Here is a 22,185-nt window from a genome sequence, read left to right on the forward strand (position 1 = left end):
AATCTCCCCTTAATCTTTAAGCGGATCCTCTAAGCAGGGCTTTTGACAACGTGATAGTCAAAGTGCATTTATGAATTAATGCTTTTTTTTTTTTTTTTTGTGGTACGCGGGCCTCTCACTGTTGTGGCCTCTCCCGTTGTGGAGCACAGGCTCTGGACGCGCAGGCTCAGTGGCCATGGCTCACGGGCCCAGCCGCTCCACGGCATGTGGGATCCTCCTGGACCGGGGCATGAACTCGTGTCCCCTGCATCGGCAGGCAGACTCTCAACCACTGTGCCACCAGGGAAGCCCATGAATTAATGCTTTTAAAGCCACCTACTACTCAATCATGGATAACTCTATTGAAAAGTTATTTTCTCATGTCTAATGGGCAGTTCCAAGATGATACCATGGGAAAATATACATCAAATGTGGGCATTTGTCATGATACATTTTAGATATCAGATCCTAAACTTTGGCTTCTCTGCTAAGGCAGAGCACCAAGAAAGTATACATACACTTGTCATCAAAATGGATATAAAAGGATTATAAACAAAGATCAGAATAATTGAGGCTGTGGAGGGACAGTGGTGATGCAGAATGTCCAGAGAAAATTGTGGGGGGCATTGAACGGTGGTTGGATTCTTAGATTTTTTTTTAAGCCTCCCAAGCAAGATTTACACTTTATTCTTTAGTTACTGAAACATAAGGCAGAATCTCCTGCTGTCCTTACTCACGTCTGAACTGTTACTAAAGCTTTACAGTGAAGCCCCAAGGCCTTTCCCTCTCTCACCAGAAGCTGGATTTAGCAAATAAGATCCCTGGTCTGGAATCAGAAAACCACTCCCCTGGCCTTAGGAAAGTTACTCAACTTCTCTGAGTCTCAGTCTTCTCACCTTTTAAATAGAGATAATAATAATATGTATATCATAGGTCATTGTAAATATTAAATGACATAATACACAAAAGGGCTACGATGAAGACTTGTGATTTAGTACGTACTCAATGAATTAATATTGATTACTTCTTCCACATTCTTTTTGTACATTAACTTTTTCTCTCTTTTCCTTTTCCTTTGTTTTTCCCTTACCACAGAGCCCAACTGTAATTATTATTTGCAAGTATTTATTGAGCATCAATCAATTACTATTAAACAAAAGAAGAGTCAATACAGTTTGTGAGGATTTACTAAGCAATTATCAGAAGCAACGGGCTGGGAGAGACTGTGTACTTGGTCCCTGCCCTGTGGGTACACAATCACACAGCAGCACAGGCGGGTTGTTCTTCCATAGCTTGGGGCAACATTTTTCTGGAATTGCTGATGATGGCTAACCTTGATAGAGCAAAGACCTGCAGTGTTTGGATTCTTAGGAAGCCCATTCCCATTTGGGAGCCAGAGGCTTCTCCGTAAGTGTTTCCTGGGATGGGGGGTGGGAGGGGGCCCCTTTCTCTGCCTCCTAGAGTCCCTGAGCTCCAGAGAACAGGCTCTGTGACCTCTGGGGCAATGACTCTCTCAGGGCTGTTTCTGAGAAGTGGGCCTGTCTAGAAAAAGGCTTTGCGAACCAGAGACATTCAGCTCAACTCTAGCTGGAGAGCGAGCTGCGGAAGCAGTTTCATGGAAGTCCCTCTGCTCTTGTCCTGCTCACACTTTTGTTCTACCTGATCTGCATCCCACCCCTTACCACACCCTTCACAGGATTAGCACTCCCAGCCTTCACATTTCTACTTCATCCACTCTGACATGTTTACAATTGCCTGAAAGAGCCTTGTCTTCTCTCCTTCATTTATTACAGGCAGGGCTGCTTCCTCTGCCTTTAATATTCTTCTTGGCCCAGCTCCTATTTGTCTTCAAGACTCAGCCCAGGTGCCAGCTCTGGGCAGTCTTCCTTCATCTCCATCCCACCAAGGTGCTCCTCTGTGCGCCCCTGGGGTTTCAGCGCTTGTAGCCATCGTGGTCCTCAGCAGTGAGTGTGTAGCTGCCATGACTGCCTACTCTTCTGGAGGTGCTTTGAGAGGACAGACCAGGTTTGTTTGTTTAATCTCTGCGTCCCTAACACAGCACAGTGTCTGATGCTTAGAAAGTCCTTAGAAAATGACAGTGGAACAAATTAACTAGAATCTCCATTACGTTTCTCCCTACATACTCCATCTGCAAGTGAGCTGCTGTCTGTTCTCCCTAAATAGTTCCATACATTTATGCTGATAAAGTGTACACTTTCACCCACCTCCTTGAGTACTGGAAAGATTAATGCCTATTTGGCAATGAGAGTTTTGTAAGAAGGCTTGGAGGAAAGGGATGATGCGTGTTTGAAAATTCAGTAATGACTCTGATCCGTGGTTACTGCCGCATCGCTCCTGGATTCCACTTATAAAGAACTCAGGGGCTCTGAACTACTTAGGAAAGTGGTACAATTTTTTTAATGACTAGAAATGACCTCATATTACCCTACATACTTGTCAGATGAAATAAAAGAGATATTGTGAATGAGCAAACAAAACAGCCCCCCAATTTGATTCACATACTCTCCGGCCTCCAGTTGGGGAGAAACAACTGTTTGTTTGTTAGTTTTTTAAAATAGTGTGGACTTCCAAATGTTTCTTTTTTCTTTCCTGAGATAATATGTCCAGACATCACATGCTACATTGCCATAGGCAGCAATTACAGAAATGAATCCCAGAGAAGAACATTCGCGAGGTATCAGTGGCTGTTCGACTTGACTTCTTAGAAATCCATAGGGAGGTCCTCGGCTGAGTAATAGTGAGGATTTACTGAACACAAAACACTCCCCCACAAACAACTAGCACTACTGTATCCTTTAATTTTCTTCAAAATAAACTCTTCCACCTACCTTTGCTTCAGGGTGCCCTTGGTATAGATGGCTGTCGTTCCATGAGTGACAACGGGTAGAACTGGGGGACTCCAACTCCAACCTACTTTCCAACAATATCACCACCTAGAATTTGTGAAATAAATGTAGAAAAAATGGCTTTAAAAGCTTGAATTTTTGCGGAAACCTTCAAAGATGAGCATAAAAATATGCAATGAAAACAGAATGGTTGAAATAATTCTTGTATCCCCAGGATACCTCCAAGAAAATGCCCTAGGACTTCCCTGGTGGCACAGTGGTTAAGAATCCTCCTGTCAGTGCAGGGGACACAGGTTCGAGCCCAGGTCTGGGAAGATCCCACATGCCACGGAGCAACTAAGCCCATGCGCCATAACTGCTGAGCCTGTGCTCTAGAGCCTGCGAGCCACAACTACTGAGCCCACGTGCCACAACTACTGAAGCCCGCGCGCCTAGAGCCTGTGCTCCGTAGCAAGAGAAGCCACTGCAATGAGAAGCCCGCGCACCGCAACAAAGAGTAGCCCCCGCTTGTCGCAACTAGAGAAAGCCCACGGGTAGCAACAAAGACCCAACGCAGCCAAAAATAAATAAATGAATAAATAAATTTATTTTTAAAAAAGAAAAAGAAAATGCCCTAAAAATGTCACCATAAAGAGATAAACATTATCACTATCAGCAAAGAAAATTTACATAAAATTTTCTAAAGTATAAGAAGGGCTTTGACCAGCTAAGAGGTGGTGTAATTATTGTAAACAAAAGGTATGGGCTGTAGTAACAGACCAAGATCAAATTCTGTTCCCTCACTTAGTTGCTGCGTAACTTTGGGCAAATTACTTAACTCCATGAAGCCTATCTTTTCTATCTTTAATTTGTATTCCTGACTGCCTCATAAACTTATTTTTAATTCATTTGCACAATGATTAAGTGATTATTTATTGAGCTATTACTAGAAACTAGACACCATGCTGGGTAATGAGATACAATGTTTTCTCTCAAGGATTTCATTGTCTAGGAGCAGAGACAGTTGAATAAATAAAATAATTGCAATACATTGTGATACCTGCCTTAATACCGTAAGTTCAAGGTAGTATAAAGGAGAAAATGTTCAGTCCATGTAGGGCAATCAAGGAAGGCTTCGAAAAAGAGATGAAGTTTAAGTATCCTCTAAGGTTTACAGAAGAGCTGAGGTAGGGAATAGAAAGACATTGAATGCAAACACAACGGAATGCTCAATGGCATGATGTGAGAAACTTTGAAACTTCAAGAGCTTAGGAAGCATCAAGTGGCTCAGCATGTCGATACATTTAAGTATCAGCAGAGGACTGGGGACCATCCGGATGAGAGCGCTTAGCGAAGGAAGGATGACACCCAGGTTTCTGTAGTGGGTGACGAAGTTGAGCTTCATGTCTCACTGAGGGACCTAAGAGGAGGGACATTAAGAAGAAGGGATGATGAAGATAAAGAGGCAACTTAGGGACAAGGTGACTGTGAGGGTTCTGTGAAATGTCTAGATGAAATGTCTTGTAAGCAGTTTAATGTACTGGTCTGGCGCTCAGAAGAGAGAACTGACCTGGAAATTCAGGTCTGGAGGCCAGAACCTCACAGGTAAGACCAGAAGAGCACTTGGGTCTTTTCTCCCACACAGGGTGGCCTCAAGGAAAATGAGGAAGTCTGAGTTGTGGGGCTGGTGTCCAAGGGGGAATCCGTGCTTCAGTTCGCAGTCTTGGGGGGAGGAGTTGTAAGCTTGAGAAACCCTGTGGTCCATTTTTAGAGCAAAGCTGCCATGATAATCTGCCAAAACCCACAAGTACCGTCAGAATTATTCGTTATTCGCTTTCATTTCTTTAACATTTTGAATGAACACAGACCATAGCAATACCTCTTAAAAGCCCTCTTTCCCATTTATGTCCCTCTCATCACAAACTGCTCCTCCAACCCTCATACATGTCCTGAAAAGCCTCCACCCCAGTCTGCACATCTCCTATTCCTATCTCCCTCCCACTTCCCCAAAGATGAGTCTGTAAGGCAAGAGAGGCTTCTCTGGGGGTGAGGGAGGAGAAGAAATAAAACTTGCAAAGTCAGGATCCTTTTAGAGGCCAGGAAGAGGGGAAAGGTTGGAAGGACTCATGCATTAATAATTTTGTTGTTACAGTAGACTCAAAAACCAAGCTGATCATCTAAATAAGTCATGCATGCAAAGAGACTTAGCAGAGAGCAAGGATCCTGTTCCAGGAAGTGGGATGGAAACCAAACAAGAGAAGAAGGTTCTAAGCAGTGGATGAATGGTGTTGTCTAGAGAAATGCCCTAGGCTGCAGGGAACTGCTGCAGCAACTTGTATAGGTTCTAGTGATCTCTGACACCGGGAGAAAGGAGCCATTAAAGGTCCTGGTGAGGCCCGGACATCACTGGAAGAGGTATAGAATGAGAAGAAAATAAGAGTCAGGACAGAAGCTTAGGGAGCAGATTGTAGGAGAAAGTCAATGAAGTGTTCTGGTGAGAATCTGTCAGGAGGTGGAAGAGAACCAGGAGTGTGTGGTGTCCTGGAAATTAGGAAGCATTTCTTAAGGAGACAGTGTCAAGTGTGTGTCCCATAATCATCAAGTTTGATAAGGAATGGAAAACATCCATTGGATTTGGCATTGGGAGGTCACTGGTAACATTAGCAAAAGCATCTTTAGTGAAATGGTGGAAGCAAAAGGCAAACTGCAGTGTGTTCATAGAGAGGGAAAGATGAGAAACTTGAGACATGAGGACAACCGTCCTGGGAAGCCTGTCTGAGGACAGGAGGCAAGACAGCAGCTAGAGGAGTCGGTCCCCTTCTCTCTTCTTCCCCTCTCCCTCCCTCCCTTCCTTCCTGACGGGCAAGACTTGGACCTCTTTAAAGGCTCTTGGGTAGGATCTTATGAAAGAGAGTCTAAAGTCCAGAAAGGAAATGATAGAGAAGGAGGGTGGGTGAGGGGGAGAATAGACGGAGGGATTCACCTTGAATGAGAAGAAGGAATACCCCTTCTTCTGAGAGTGGAGGAAGGAAGGAAAGTGGCAGATACAGGAAGGTTTTAGTGGGAAAGCAGGAGGTGATCAGCCAGGAAGTTGAGGGAGTTTGTGTCTGCTAGCCTTCAAGTTCTCTGCAAGGCAGTTGGCAAGGTCATCTGCTGAGAGTAAGGTATGGAGGCAGGAGCTGGGTAGAGGGACATAGTGAGAGGTTTGGAACAGTGACAGCAGGAATGGGATAGGGGAGAGAAGATACATGGCAAAAGGCTTGAGTGTGTGGGACCACACGTTAGAGACACCTAGTATATTTGAGACTTATAGTATATTTTTCCCCAGCTGCACCTGGATGAGGTGCAGAGATGCTATCATGAGATGTGTTCAGGGACAGCAGGTTGAGACAGGTGAGGCCTTCGATAAATATCTGCTCCCCTACTACGAAGTACAGGTTGGTAGAAGAGAAAAACATGCAGTTGTGACTTTCCAATGGGAGAAAAATGTTTTCATTTGGTGATGTTAATGTCAAGGCCATTGAAGGTCTTCTAAGATGGTTGGTTTCAAGTTTGGATAGATAAGCTGTAATATCAGGCGGTGCCACTTGGTTATTGGACCTGGGGCTGTGACTGCTCTTATCCTGAGAACACAAAAGGGGTAATCAACTTCCTTTTGCCCTACTCAAGTCATGGGAGACAAAAGAATCCCAACAAGTCCAATTCTATTGCCCTTGTAGACAACCTTCAACATTCTAGGAAGCAGTAGGACAGTGACTTTTGGGGAATATGCTCACAAAGTGTCCACATACAAGGCCATTTCTTACAATTATTTCATGAAGGCAGAAATATTTCTTTTTTAGAAAAGAGATTTGAATTCAGATGAGGCAGGCTAAACGTAACAGAGCAAGAGCCAGAATCAACCAATTTGTCCTCTTTTGCCTGGCTAAGAAAGTGAACCAAACTTCTAGCATATACAAGTCAAAGCAGGAGAGAGACATGGGGGTGAATCAGACACACCCCCAAGAAGGTACTGAAAGGACTTAAAAGTAGGACTGAGGCTTCCTTGAAGAAGAAGAAATTCTACCTGTGGATAGCAGCTTCACTCTGTGCCCCAAACCCCAGGCTACCCTTCCTTATGGATTTTGGATTCTCCTAGTCAGCTCCCCAAATCCTATAAACCAATCACAACAAATCTCTCTCTTTTAAATTGAAGTATAGTTTCAGGTGTAGAGCATAGTGGTCCAGTATTTTTACAGATTATACTCCATTAAAATTTATTACAAGATAATGGCTATAATTCCCTGTGCTATACAACATATCCTTGTTGCTTATCTATTTTATACGTAGTAGTTTATGTCTCTTAATCCCATACCCCTAATGTGCCCCTCCCCCCTTCCCTCTCCCCTTTGGTAACTAGTTTGTTCTCTGTATCTGTGAGTCTGTTTCTGTTTTGTGTATACATTCATTTGTATTATTTTTTAGATCCCACATATAAGTGATATCACAGAGTAATTTGTCTTTCTCTGTCTGACTTATTTCGCTAAGCATAATCTTCTCTAGGTCAATCCGCACTGCTGCAAATGGCAGAAATTCATTCTTCTTTATGGCTGAGTTCCATATATTATATATATATATATAATATATATTATATATATATATATATATATATATATATATATATATATGCCACATCTTCTTTATCCATTCATCTGTTGATGGGCATTTGATTTGCTTCCATATCTTGGCTACTGTAAATAATGCTGCTCTGAACACTGGGGTGCATGTATCTTTTCGAACTAGTGTTTTCATTTTCTTTGGATATATGCCCAGGAGTGGAATTGCTGGATCATATGGTAGTTCTAGTTTTAGTTTTTTGAGGAACCTCCACACTGTTCTCCATAGTGGTTGCACTAATTTACGTTCCCACCAACAGTGTAGGAGGGTTCCCTTTTCTCCACACACTCACCAACACTTGTTATTTGTAGACTTTTTGATATGGCCATTCTGACAGGTGTGAGGTGATAGCTCATTGTAGTTTTGATTTGCATTTCTCTAATAAACATATTTCTTGATATCTGTCTCCTACTGGTTTTGTTTCTCAAGAGGAACCCTGGCTGATACAGTACGTCCTTCAGATGGGTTGTGAAGATTAAATGAAGTAGTGTGTTACTGTATAAGAAGCACCTGACACAGTGCCAGGAACAACAAAATGGAGTTGCAAAATGCCAGTTACTATCATGATGGCTTGGAAAACACAAAGTTGAGTCTAGCTGACTCCCAACTTGACTCTTCACCCAGTAACTTGGTCAAGAACTGTAGTTACTGGTCTGGCCTCTATCACTAATTCAATGTAACCTTGAGCAAGCCACAGCCTCTAAGGGCCCTAGTTTCCTTTCTGTACAATGAGGGACTGTGAACCAAATGATTTTTGTACAAACTCTTTCAGCTTTGATGTTCTCTGGGTTAGTTTTGACCCAGTTTATTAGATTTTTATTAGGTCGCTCTACTTCTTCCAGCCACCAGACAAAATCTTTTTCATTACTGTTACATTCAAGGCTGCTTCTATACAAATGACCCTCTAATTACTGGGTGGTTTATGGCCTGAGAATGCAAACCAAGTTTAACATTAACCTGAGCAAAGCATTTCTGTTATTTTAGTCAGTGATTATACAGCTCCTGTTCTACCCCAGAATACAGGCCATATGGGATGTAAAAAAGCATTCAATCTGGTCCCTGCCCTCAAGGAGCATGGTGGGGGGGACATCTAAAAATCCAATACTACTATGAGGGAGTATATAATCAAGTCTACGAACCACAGGCTTTGAGAGAAAGGGGACAATAAGATCACTCTGAGCTGGAACGATAAGAAAGGCTTAGTAAAAGAGGCAGGGATTTAGAGAGATGAAATGTCTATGTAAGAGATGAGAGAGAAGTTAAATCTTCTGCTCTTGCTGTTTGTCATGTATTCCAAAATTGGATGTGTGAGATTTGGGGAGCTCTTTATATTGTTGCTTGTCTTTGTTGCCGCAGATGATAGAAAGGTGGCTGCTTCATAACTTCAGGCTTTCTCTCCTGTTTTTCCTGGCATGTCCTGTGCAAGGATGAATGGGCAGCAGGCGACCACCCTGCATGAATTTACCTGCAGACACCATGGCAACCCCCATCATCCATGTATTTGGGGAACCCCCTACAGGAGATTAAGTCCCATTAAGGTGGGGTCCATGCTTCTCTTGTCTACTGCATAAATATTTATGGACTAAATCACTAAAATCACTGCTCTCCAGAATATAGGAGACATAAATGGAAAGGTTTCCTATCTGAACCTTTCGATGGCATTAAAACTCTAAAAATAGTGATTCTTATACTTTGGAAATTCTCTGATTTTCAACGTCAGCCCAATCTGAATCCCTGCTCCCACTCCCTGCAAAATGCTGCTTAAACGCTGCTGGCAGGGCTTCTTATCCAAAGAGCCATTGACAGAACTACTGCCAAAAACCTGCTGGAGCTGAACAAAAAAACCAGTGGGTGTGGACAGAATTAACGTCATGCTTGAATGACAAGCAAACACTAGAAGAATTAATTTTACAAGCTCACCTTTGAGATCAGATAACAGCAGCTTGACTTTTTAAAGACAATACTCATTTTTATCAGTTTAATAAATAGCTCTTAGCAACACTGACAGTTATCTTTAATGGACAGAAACAGAGAAGCCTTATTAACAGTTAAATTTAAATTGCTCACTAATCTTACTTTAGGTTATTGCCTCTTTCATGATGATCTTTTGCTAAATGAGTCTAAAAAAATACTTGGTGATGTGTGCAAACAAGCCAGAAATTCACAAGACTGTGGTCTAATGAAAGAAAATAAACAGGGTTTACAAATAATTCAGAACACTGAAAGAGGCAGTGTTTGGGGTGTAAATATAGATTTTTACAAACAAGATGTTAATAATCATAGGTCAATATTCATATAAGGATTGCTATAGAGATTGGAAGTGGAAAAAATGTCCTCTGGATTCAGAAATGTCTCCTAGTCAATTGCAAAATAATTCTGTACATAGGTTATAAACATTTATAATCCAACAGATTTTTGCAAATGTTTACTGACCTCCAACTATGTGCAATGAATAGTTCTCAAAACATACTGCATCCAATCAAGGCAATCAGTCATTCCATTTTTATCCAGGGCTGCACTACCGGTGGTCCGGGTAATGCCGTGTACATACGATGTCCTTGCCTGTCCAGCCTCTGTGTATCCCCCCCTCTTCTGTTAACAACACCTGAATTTTCCTTGGGGGAACCACTCTCCCCCATTCCACACTATGTGTTTCTATGGGATTGATCCCATCCTCCCAGCTCCAAGGGTATTCAGGTGATCATGACCTGCTCAGTTGTCCTTTGGCCACAGTAATTGATTTAGAGATGGGCATAAATATAGACTGAAATAGAGATGAGTTTGGTGATATAAGCCAGGCTAACAAGACTAACTTCTGGGCTTCTGTTGGAAAAACTTGCGCAAGAGAAGCTTTCTTCCCACAGATTGCAAGCTGTAAGGGTGATGAGCTAAGACCCTGCCTAGAAAGACACCAACATAGAAGATGAAGAGGGAGACCAAGTGCTGTTGGGTATTTTCCACTTGCCCCCAGATCTCTCTCCTGCTCTCTACCAGCTGACTAAATGGACACGATCTACCTCTCTTCCCCTTTGGCTTCGAGGTAGCAATGCTGTCAGGAGATCAGAGACATTAGGTCATTTATTTCCCAGTCCCTTTCCATGGGGTCCCCTCAGGTTAGCTGTCTCTCTGCTGAAGTCTATGCCTTCTGTCAGGGGACCTGTTCACATAGCTCACTGTCTTCAGGTTCCAGGATCCATACTTGCTTTATTACTCCTTTAGGCCTAGAGATGGTAACGATGTCCCACTATTAACTGTTACTTGCTCTGGTACTTCAATACCCCTTGTAATTTCCCTAAATCCTGCTCTCATCTTTGTAAGTAGTCCTCTTTTTAAAACCTGCACACACCACCACCAAGGGGTGGGCAAAACACCTAAGCCACCCTCTGGCCCGACCCCTGGACACACCCCTACCCTCACCCCATATAAGGAACAAGCTTGCCGCCCGCTCAGGGAGTGAGCAAACAAGAGAACCTGTTGTTTGTTCTCGCTCCCTGCTGCTGCAGCAGGGGCCCCAGTAAAGCCTTGCCTGAAAAAAAAAAAAAACCTAATTGGATGGAGCCATCTATTCCTGCCAGGACCCCAACAAATCAAATGACATTATCTGAGTTCTGGATTCAGACATACTTAAAGATAACGACACTCCTGACTCCTCAGTTACTTGAGCCAATAAATTCCCTTTTTCCTTAAGGCTGTTTGAACTGAGTTTTCTGCTGCTTACAACAGAGGGTCCTAATACAGTTTGTTAGGTTCTTTTGATTGCATAGACTTACACGAGACTCTTACAAAAGGGGGGGTGGCATTGTTACGGACTGAATTGGGCCCCTCAAACTTATATGTTGAAGTCCTAACCCCCAGTACCTCAGAATGTGGTTGTATCTGGAGATAGGGTCTTTAAAGAGGTAATTAGGTTAAAATGAAGTCATTACATGGGCCCTAACCCAATCTGACTGGCATCCTTATAAAAAGAGGAGATTAGAACACAGACATGCACAGAAGGAGAACACTGTGAAGACACAGGGAGAAGACAGCTATCTATGAGCCAAGGAGAAACCAACCCTGCCAACACCTTGATATCAGACTTCTAGCCTCCAGAATTGTGACAAAATAAATACCTGTTGTTTAAGCCACTTAGCCTGTGGTACTTTGTTATAGCAGCCCTAGCAAACTAACACTGACACCTATAAACTACAACTGGGAAAGACATTTCTAGAGGCCAATGACTCTCTCCAGCTCTCTGAGCCAACATGGTCTCTTAGCTAAGTTATCTGTGTCCCTCTGTAAATCGGTTCCATTCACCTTTATTACTCACTGGCCAACCTTTCCATATTCCCCACAATCCAAAGGAACCTAAACTAATTGGCTCGGCTAACTACCATTGATACTACTGGAGCGAGACCTCTGCACTGCTCCACCTCGTGGGTTTCTGGCCAGCCCTGGGTAAACTGCTCTGGATCATATGCCTTCATCTGGTTCCACTGGCGGCTACCCTGTGTAGGAGACAAGTACATGCTGGTTCCCTGCATAGAAAGTGGTGGGAGGGTCAGTTTCAGGGAGAAAGAGAAGCTGGATACAGCTGGTATTGGACAAGTCCAGCATTTGGTCTCCGGGGCTACTGGCATTAATAATTACAGGAAAACATGAATACCAACACATACTGCTCATATCTGGCTTCAATTTTTACTGTAGTAGCCAGTTCCTCATTTGAGTTACAAGACCCACTTTCTTGACCCTGAGTTTTATAAGATGACCTAGAATACTTACAATAACCACACTGCTTTGCTTGACCTCATTTGATGTGTTTATGACTTGAAAACAAAAAAAAAAGCCTTGATGAAAATAATCTCCAAAGAGAACAGTAATTCTGTCCAGGGAAGAGGGATCTGTTAATGAGTAAACGTGACTTTTATGGATTATTCCTGACAGTGCTGTCAACTTGGTGACCATGCTTTGATCTCTTCACTTCCTCATGTACAGAAATGGAAGGAATACTAAAGGACGTCTTCCACCTCCCAGTAATGCTGCCGGAGAATCTTAAGAAGGTGCCTCATGGGGTCATCTACTCCTACCTCAGACAGGAATTGTTTTCTTCTAGTTTCTGGAACCCTAAAGAAGAGAATTTTTTCCAAATTTCCTGAAATGTTAACTTTTTCCCCTTCTCCACTGACTTCCCAGCAGCTCTTTCTTTACCTACTTCCTGATACCACAGAGACAGAATCAAATGGGCACAGACGTAAGTGTCACAATTTGTGGCGCTGACACCATGTACCCAGCAGTGTGATCCCATTCCTGTCAGTAGTCATTTTGCCCTTGGGGGAGGTCAGGAGTTGTGCGTGGCAGCTGGGCTGGGGTGAGGGGAAGCTTGTGGGGCCCTGAGGCTCTCAGGCCTCCTCCTGCGCAGGAGGTCCATCCAGCAGGGTGACCGGGGCCATTTCCCTGGCATCCAGGGGCCTGCAGGTGTGGGAGTCTGAGTGCATGGGAGAAACTTGATCCTTTACCAAAGCTGGATATTTTGGGACAGGTTGGGGGCGTGGCACACGTGGAAAGCCACCTTTTATTTAATGGAGACAAAATGTAAAAACATCGGAGGATTTAAGCTGAGACAGCCGCAAGATCAAATTTTCACCCTGGAGAGATTACTCTGGATCACCGTGAACGGAGAGCGTTTGGAGATGGGCAGGCTGGAGGTAAAGCCGGGCTCAAAGGCTGTTGTAGGAAGCCAGGCCAGAGGTGACGATGGCCTAGAAGAACTGGAGCCAGTGGGGATGAAGAGAGGAGGGCGCTGAGAAAAATGTAGGGATTACAAGTGTGGCTAGGCCTGCTGTCCAATACCCCAGGAGGGACATGTGCAAAGGTACATCTGCGGGGCCAGCATCCTTGGCTTTGGTGTTGAGGAATTGGATGCCATGGCCAGGACCAAGGTAGAGCCACTCTGCCCTCAGTCCTCCTCTCTGCCCAAGGCCAGGAAAGAACTTAAGAGACCTGGCAGCACATTGTAAATTCCTTAAAAAGACAGGAATAAAGACACAGACCTACTAGAGAACGGACTTGAGGTTATGGGGAGGGGGAAGGGTAAGCTGTGACAAAGCGAGAGAGAGGCATGGACATATATACACTACCAAACGTAAGGTAGATAGCTAGTGGGAAGCAGCCGCATAGCACAGGGAGATCAGCTCGGTGCTTTGTGACCAGCTAGAAGGGTGGGATAGGGAGGGTGGGAGGGAGGGAGACGCAAGAGGGAAGAGATATGGGAACATATGCATATGTATAACTGATTCACTTTGTTATACAACAGAAACTAACACACCATTGTAAAGCAATTATACCTCAATAAAGATGTTAAAAAAAAAAAAAATTAGTTACTGACGCAGCCCAGCTCTGGCTGGTCTTTTAGGGAAAGGAGCTATTTAAGAGGGAGGAAAACGGGGATTAAAGCTTTGAGTGGCAGTAGATGTAAAAAACTCTTTTCCTAACCATATTTTTACCCTTCGCCTTCCAGCCCCCCTCCATTTTAGGGACCCCTTGAACGATGAATACTGGAGGCCAGACTTTTGTCCGGTGAGGTAGAGTGTATATTATTGTCATGTAACTATTTGCTCTCTCCTCTCCTCCCTCCACTGACAGTAGGTCTGACGGTGTGACTTGCTTTGGTCACTAAAATGTGAGCAGAGACTTAAACTGTGCTTGTGTGGTTTCGCTTAGCCTTTTGCCTTCCTGCCCTTTGCCATAAAAAGAGCCTTTTCCTTCTGCTTAGGCCCTAGAGTAGGGGCAGAGAAGCAGACCTGAACCACCTGCAGGTCGGAACAGAACCACTGCAGGCAACCTAAGATCCATGAGCCAGATGCCTCTGTTTTATAAGTCGTGGAGATCTGGGGGTTGTTTATTACACAGCATTATTGCAGTAAAAGCTGACTAACATAGAAACTAGTCGTTGAAAATGTGATGCTGCTGAGATAAAAGCATAAAATATGTGTCTTTGGTCTTGGGACTAAACAGCAGACAGCAAGAAAGTGTTGGAAACTGGAAAAATGATGATCCATCTTATGAAGCAGTAAATATCTGGTAGAACTGTCACCTGAGGTAACCTGAAGGCAGAAAATGTAACTCACGAATGCGTGGTTTTGGGTGAAGAGATTTCAAGATACGGTTGCTGCTTTTCATAAGGTCTTTCAAGAAGGAACTGACCTGCTTGCAAGCAGGAATGAAAGAGTGAAGAGTGACTCCATAAATTCCAAGACTTGCAAATTTTAAAATAGAACTGTGTCTCATCTCCAAATAGAACAAGAAAAATTGAGAAATGTTTAAAGCCACAAAGGCTGATTAAGATACGAATAAGACCCAGTCTCAGGACAAGGAGCAAATAAAAGTCACCATCGTACTCTTTGTAAGACCTTTGAATGGATTAAGGTGGCACCCAGTAAATTCTTTCATCTGGACAAAATAACTTGTAGAAAAGAAATAAGGACTAGGTTTCACAAAACTTGATAAACTCAAACTACCTGTAATTAAGTCTAGAGAGAGGGAGGCATGAGTTGAAAATGATGTGGATATGGCTGTTGTCTCATGGAGCTAACTTGAATCCACACACAAAAAATTTTAAGAGTTTCTGAGAGACATTTAAGTCCCAAAGCAGCCTTGCCGGGATTAAAAAAGACTGTGATTTTTTGTTTTTTTTCCTAAATGAGATTGTGACTCTTTGAGCCATAATGAAAGATCTTAGGATAATAATAATGTATCAATATTGGTTCATTAATTGTGACAAATGTACCATATTACTGTAAGATGTTACTAATAAGAGAAACATGGTGTTGGGTATATGGGAACTCTGTACTCTCTCAGCAACTTTTGTGTAAATCTAACACTATTCTCAATTAAGGTTTTATTTAAAAAAAAAGACCTTAGGGTCCCCAACATTCTACAGGCAGATAGTAGGATGAGGAAGCAGCTCAGCTGCCAGGGAGGACATATACTTCTTCAGACGTGACCAAAAGGGGTAATGGAAAACTACCTCCCCCAAGGTGGGGCCAAGAGCCATGAGAACAATGGAGAGAAGAGCTATTCCCAGGGAAGAGAATTGGAGCCTGAGCAAGGAACATTCCCTACCTCCAGGTTGGGAACTTGGCAATCTCTGCCCAGTGAGATTTTAGAATTGCTACAGATCTGTGACTGCTTCCCCTTCTGCAATGGGCTATTTATTTTTGGAAGCCTGTCTCTGTTCCACTATGGTATGTGGCGTCCCAAATAATCTAGGATTATGGTATCCCAGAATGAAAGACCCACAGAACATACCTGAACCTGACTCACACCTCAGAGTACGGCTGCCACAGCTGCCCAGCCAACCTGTAGGCAAGATGTAAAAGTTTTGTTATCGTAAACCACTGAGAATTTTTTGGTACATGGCAAAACTTGATTAATACATCTGGCAAAGGTGCCCAAAGAACTGAGGAATGGCTCTAGATGGGATCTGAGCCTACTACAGGTGAGAGAGTAGGTGGAGGAGAAAGTTGTAGTACTTCTCTAGACAACGATCAGCTCTATTTCCAAAATCAGGTTAGAGTATTCGAAACATCACATCCACAAGGTATATCAGAAATGTCCTCAAATGACTCGAGTCCAGAATTTTTTATCAAACTTTAATAATTAGCTATACTATTAAAACCCAGACAATAACTATAGTTCCAAACAAGGTCCTATTACAAAGAAATTCCTTGGGAATGAGACTGAGATATAGAATGTTAATGAATCTTAGAACCGCTTAATGTTTTTGTTTTTGTTTATTTATTTATCTATCTATTTATGGATATTTTTAGAACCTGTTAGATCATTTTTATGAAGAACACACAAATTATAACAAAATCGCAACTGCATTTTTCTAGTACCTTGAAGGCAATTATTAAAATAAGCATCTAAGATAAAAATTAACTCCTCTATTTATATAAAACATTAAAAATTCACTTGTTCATTTGTTGAGCCATAAACTTGCACCCATTAAGATGAATATAGGAAGAATTAAAACTCTTTTATTGCAAAATAATTTGAGTCTGCCAACAATGGATAAATTAATAATAATTTTGACATTTATTTTGCTCCAATGCAAACTTTATATATTTAATTTCATGCTAAGCAATATTTGATATAACAAAATACCAACATAAAATAATACAGATTTATCCATGGAGTTTGTTTTAATGGGAACTGACCTATGTTTAATGATTGCAAACCACTTTAACAGGTTTTACTTGTTTATATAAGAGACATTTTAAAAAAGACATTTATTTTTCACTTTTCCTGGCATTAACTAGGGACAATCTTGCCACAATTCTACTTTACAAAACTACAAGGAAGGAACGCTCAATTTGATGTTCATGTGAAATATAATTACCCACTTTTCTTCCTTTACAACATGTACTCCATAGACAGGATGACAAGCCAAGGGGTACATAATACACTGCCTGTCATTAGTAACAAGTATGCTCTTCTGAAATTACTTCACAATAGCACTTATTCAGAATACCCTTTACTTGCTTTTTGGACTACTATGGATATTATAGCACTTTAACAAGTATCGCCTGTTTCAAATCAAAGATATAAATAGGAATTTATTAAATAAATGAATAGACCAGGTACAATCATAAAAAAGTATTGTAAATTTTAACATATACAAAGTTTCATCTCTGCCCATGACTCTTAAGGTGGTTACATGGGCAGGCTCTGGGTCCCTATGCCAGGATTGCTGAGAGATACAGCTCCTCCATATTGCCCTAAAGAAATATCACACATTCTCCAAGGCTCTTCAAAGCCCACCTACTGAATGAAGTCTTTCTTGAGTCTCCCGAGCATATGTGAGCTCTTCTTCCTTTAAATCCATACCATAGCTGGTTTACCCCTCCATAATAATGATAAAGCTAATAATAACCCAAATCCCACTGACTTATCCTTGAGAACTTCCAATATGCTTCATCCACGCTGAACTCTACATTCGCCATCCATCTCATTTCTTCTTTGCAGCACTCCTACAAAGCAGGTGTCATTATTCCCACTTTATAGATGGGGAAACTGGGCAAAAATTTGAACTCAGGATTTAACTGAGTTCTTTTTTTGTTGTTGTTGTTAACAATCTCTGATTTTGATGAGACTCAATCTCAAGGGAAGGTCATAACCGTCTCCACGTGATCCTTGACTTAAACGGAAGCTCATGTGTTTGGCCCAGCTACCTTAGATCTCTCTTACCCCAGAATCCCAGTGTATTTTCTCCCCTTAGTTTCTTGGCTCTTTGCAGCCCCACCACCCAGCAAACTGTACGAGCCTCAAACCCAAACAGGGTGCTCCTGGCTGAGGACTAGCTTGAGTCATTTCTCTCTCTCATTTCTAGCTGATGCTACTCATGATCACAGTATCATCTGAGGAGGAAGGTGTAAGCTGGAGGTAGACTATGCTACCACAGCATTTTGTTTGTTTAAAAACATGTTAGGCCCCGGTCCCCTGCATTTTTTCCCTCTTATATCCAAATTCTGACACCAGAGGCATGAGTTCAAGGTGCCATATGCTTCTCTGGTGCCTGTCTATGGGCCAAATAGAGGAAGAGTATGCTGGAGAGAGCACTGACCAGGAAGATGACATCAAGCCAATGGTGACAGAAGTTGAACTGCAGCTGTCCAAGAACTTCGGTGACTACGGTGCGGTACTCCAGAGGCATGCTCATTCGGATCAGCAGCACAGAGGAGACGAAGTACATGCCCATTACCTGTGCTAATAGCGGGACAATGACATTGGAGGACTTACTGGAGGACTTACTGGATATGGCATAGAAGAACCTGGTAAGAGCGATCAGCACCCCTCTAATAGGCGTGACAATGATTATTCCAATCAGAATGAAGGAAATGTGCTGGGACCAGAACTTTACATCAAATGGGATCCCCAGATAACTCACAGTGATCTCAATGCCTCTTGTGACTGGATCAGTTTTCCCAACTCGGTCAAAAACGATATTAATGGTTGCCATGAAAATTTTCCAAACATAGTAAATAGAGAACAAGTAACCCAGAAAATTAAAATATTTCCCCTTGAAAGTCTTGGGAGTATTCTATTCTCTCCTTGGTAGCATAGAGATCAGCTGTTTCCAGAAAAAGCTGCCTGCTTAGTTCTTCCAAAGCACCCACTTCCTGTTGAATAAGAGTAAGATTTTCACTTCCTGGTACTGAAGTGGTAACACTCTTTATCATTCCCCAGAATCCTGATGGTTTGTTATGCACCTCCCCTTTCTGGAACATAGTAGCTTCAAGGACAGGATTTAACTCCAAAAATGGTGATCTTAACAACTCAGCTGGAATACTTGGCTTGCATTCGAATTGTATGTGATTTCTGTCTCCCTATTCAGTTGGGGAGTTCTTTGGGCAGGTACTATATGTGACCGGCTCTGTATCACTTTATATCCCTTCATAGTGTCTTGCATAGTAAGAAGTGAAAACAAAGACTGGATTTTCTATATTCCAAAAAGCAGCTACTCTTTCCACATTTAAATGTCTCTTAAATTGGAACACGTTCAATTGGTGTCTTGATTTACATGGTGGTCTTTTCCTTCTTTCCTCTCCTAAAAAGCTGTTATTAGCCCTTAGGTGTTTCCTATCGATATAATCTTAGGATCAAGTAGTAGTTAAACTTGCATAGAAGTTTAACCACCAGAGGAAAGATTAGGTCACTGTGGAGGTAAGTTCCTTTAGATTTCTGAATGCCACCTGGGTATTAAGCAGAGCAGAAATCCAGAGGGGAATCCGTTCGAAAGGGAAAGGGAAGGTAATCAGAGGTAGCGCATTAGATATAAAACGTTGTGAGTTCAGTGGGTTTCAAGGGAACATGCAGATTATACTAAGATCTCATGAGGCAGGGGAAACTGCTGAACGTTTATATCTCTGTGATGCCCAAACTGAGGTAAGACAGAAACACAGATGGGGGGTAAACAGGAGTCCATGTCCATCTGACTCTGACTGCACTTACTCTCCTACCAGATGTCCTGGCAATGGCATTAGAATGAGAAAAATCATGTGAAAATACTGTAAACAGTCTTTCAGGCAGGGACATGAGTAGCTTGTCCACTAGCTTGAAGGAAGTCCTAGGAGAATTTGGGAGTGACGTCATGAAGGGAGGCATTATGTATAACACAATATCAAGCCTGGGTACTTTTGTATCCTCCCTGTCTTGCTTTGGACATTGGTACTGTGGCTTGAAAGGTAACGTAGATTATTCTTTCCATTAGCTTGGTTTGGAAAAGGAGGAAAGAGAACTGAAAGTAGCTGTGTCGGGGAAAGGGTCTGGATTTAAGGGAGGGTTTGTGATTTTATAAATAGAAGAGACTTGAGAATGTTCTTATGCTGAGAAGAGAGAGTCAGCAGAGAGAGAGAGAGAGAGAGAGAGAGAGAGAGAGAGAGGTAAAAATTAGCTAAAGGGGATAATTAAAGGAGAAAGTTCCTTAAAGTACCCCCTGAGAGCCTGAATAGGACTCAGGGCACAAAGAGAGGTATTAGCGTTGGTCTGGAGGAGGGATGCGTTTTCAATTGAGCTGAAGGAAGGGTTAAGAGAGGGTACAGATGTGGATGCGTTCAGAGTGGTGTGGGGCTCAAGTTGGGAGAAATAACACGATGACTTCTCAGTTCTTTGCAGAGGAGATAAGTTTCACTGCTAAGAGTGAGAGGGAAATAGGTCAGACAGAGGGCTTCAGGAGATTGAAGAAGGTTGACAATGACTGTTCAGTGGACAGTGGAAGAGCTGCCTTGTGTTGAGGGCATGATTGAGATTGCAGACCATTTTTAGTGGGAGCAGTCTGCATGGTGTTATGAGTTTCTTCAGCTGGGATAACTATTTGGGGTAAAGAAAGGGGAGAAGAGGCAGATTTACCAAGGGTTGAGCTGTTGCTGGAAGAGTTCAACAGGACACTGGAGCAAAGCATCTGAGGTGTGCACAAGAGGGTGGTTGATGGGATGATGGCATCCTAAGCTCAACAGGGTAAATTGGGAAAATTGGTATGGTCAGTGGAATGTAGGCTTCTGTGAGTTTCAAAGAGCAGTTTAATAGTTAGTGGTCAGTTTGGAACGACAGGAGGAGATGATCAGAGAGAGACTGGAATTAAAAAATTTAGAACTGGGTGATAACAAGATCTGGGGGACTCCATGGATGTGAGTGGAGCCAGCAAAGTTGAGCTGAAGAACCCTGAAGTTGAGGAGGATGGAGTGTTGGATTGGATCATCCGTAAGATAATGGAAGCCACCTGTGACAATGTCAGGCATGCAAGTGTTGAGGATTTTTCCTTAAAACAAAACAAAACAAAAATTTAACAGTAGTATAACAGAATCTACCTTTATTTTTAAAAATAATAGACTAATTTTTTTGATCAGTGTTAGGTTTATAGAAAAATTAAGCAAAAAGTATAGGCATTCCCATATAATCTTTAACTATCCTGCTATATGTGTGGTTTAATCATATGTTCTCTCAAAGCCTTTGGAGTGGATTACAAATAAATGCATATCCTGATTGCATTTTATAGCACTAAGAATTTGACTTGATTAGAATTATTGATAATTGATAAGCTCTAACCCAGCTGTACTCAGAAATTCCTTCTCACCTCTCTCATCTTACTTATCAAAAAAGTACCCATCCTTTCAGTCATTTCATATGCCTTCCACTTCATGAAGCTTTCCCTGACTGCCAGACCTAGATGTTGGTTCTCTCTCCTTTAATATCTCATGGCACTTTGATAATAATTCTCTTACGATACTTATACATTGCTTTCTGGTAGAATTTTTTTTTTTTTTTTTTTTGCTATTTAACTTATGCACCATTAGGCTCTAAGCTCTGAGGACAATGTCTTTGTTCAACTCATCCCCTGTAGCACCTGGCACGGTGCCTTGTGTACCACAGGTTTGAAATTAACATTTGTGGAAGTGGATGAATTATGAAGTGGAAATCCCAACTTTACGAAGGAGGTAAACTAGGATGTAAATATTCTTTCTTTCAACAAAGGGATTGACTTCATGTTTTTGCTAAATAATTTGTTCCCTTAATGCATTTAATATATAACTTACAAAATTTCAAGTGAACTAGAAACAGTTCAGTTCCAAAATTTTAACTGACCTAGGAACAATTTCTTGGCACAAAGTACACGTGTGTAACCACTAACTTCGGATTATTTGAAGCAAATCTTGCTCTCATGTTTTTGTTAACAGAAAGAGTTGATACCAAAGGTCTTTGTTCAGACCTTTTATTGCCTCTTGTTTATTTGTGCTTCTCCTGGGAACTCTAGCTCAGCTTTTAAGCCCAAACATACTACCTTCTCCAATGTAGAAGAAGGTGTAAGTAATATAACTCATGTTAGGATGATCCAGGGGGGAGAGAGCACACAACCTCTGGGGTCAGATGTTCCTCAGGTTCAATCTTGTCTCCACTCACTACTACGAAGCTCAAGGAGAATTTTACTTCTCTGAACTATGTCCTTATAGATTAAATGGCAATAATAATACACCTACCTCACAAGAGAGTGGTGAGGACAAAATATAATGTATGTCAAGTACCTACTCACAAAGCTCAATAAATGATATATATGTTCCCTTACTCCTGAGACATGATTGTGTCTGCTTCTGTCATGGGTGTAAGAAGTGGAAAAATTTTCTGAAAAGGTGGCTTGCTGGGAAAATTAGACCAATATCAGCTCCAGTCT

General features: G+C 42.1%; 1 pseudogene across 1 annotated transcript; it reads right to left on the reverse strand.

Moving 5' to 3' along the window:
• Positions 1 to 18,009: 18,009 nt before the first annotated feature.
• On the reverse strand, positions 18,010 to 18,748 carry LOC309974430 (Golgi pH regulator-like; annotated as a pseudogene). Its single transcript has one exon. The product of its transcript is annotated as a Golgi pH regulator-like (transcript).
• Positions 18,749 to 22,185: the final 3,437 nt, after the last annotated feature.

This window comes from Leucopleurus acutus (assembly GCF_964270905.1).
Source record: "Leucopleurus acutus genome assembly, chromosome: 17".
NCBI lineage: Eukaryota > Metazoa > Chordata > Mammalia > Artiodactyla > Delphinidae > Leucopleurus > Leucopleurus acutus.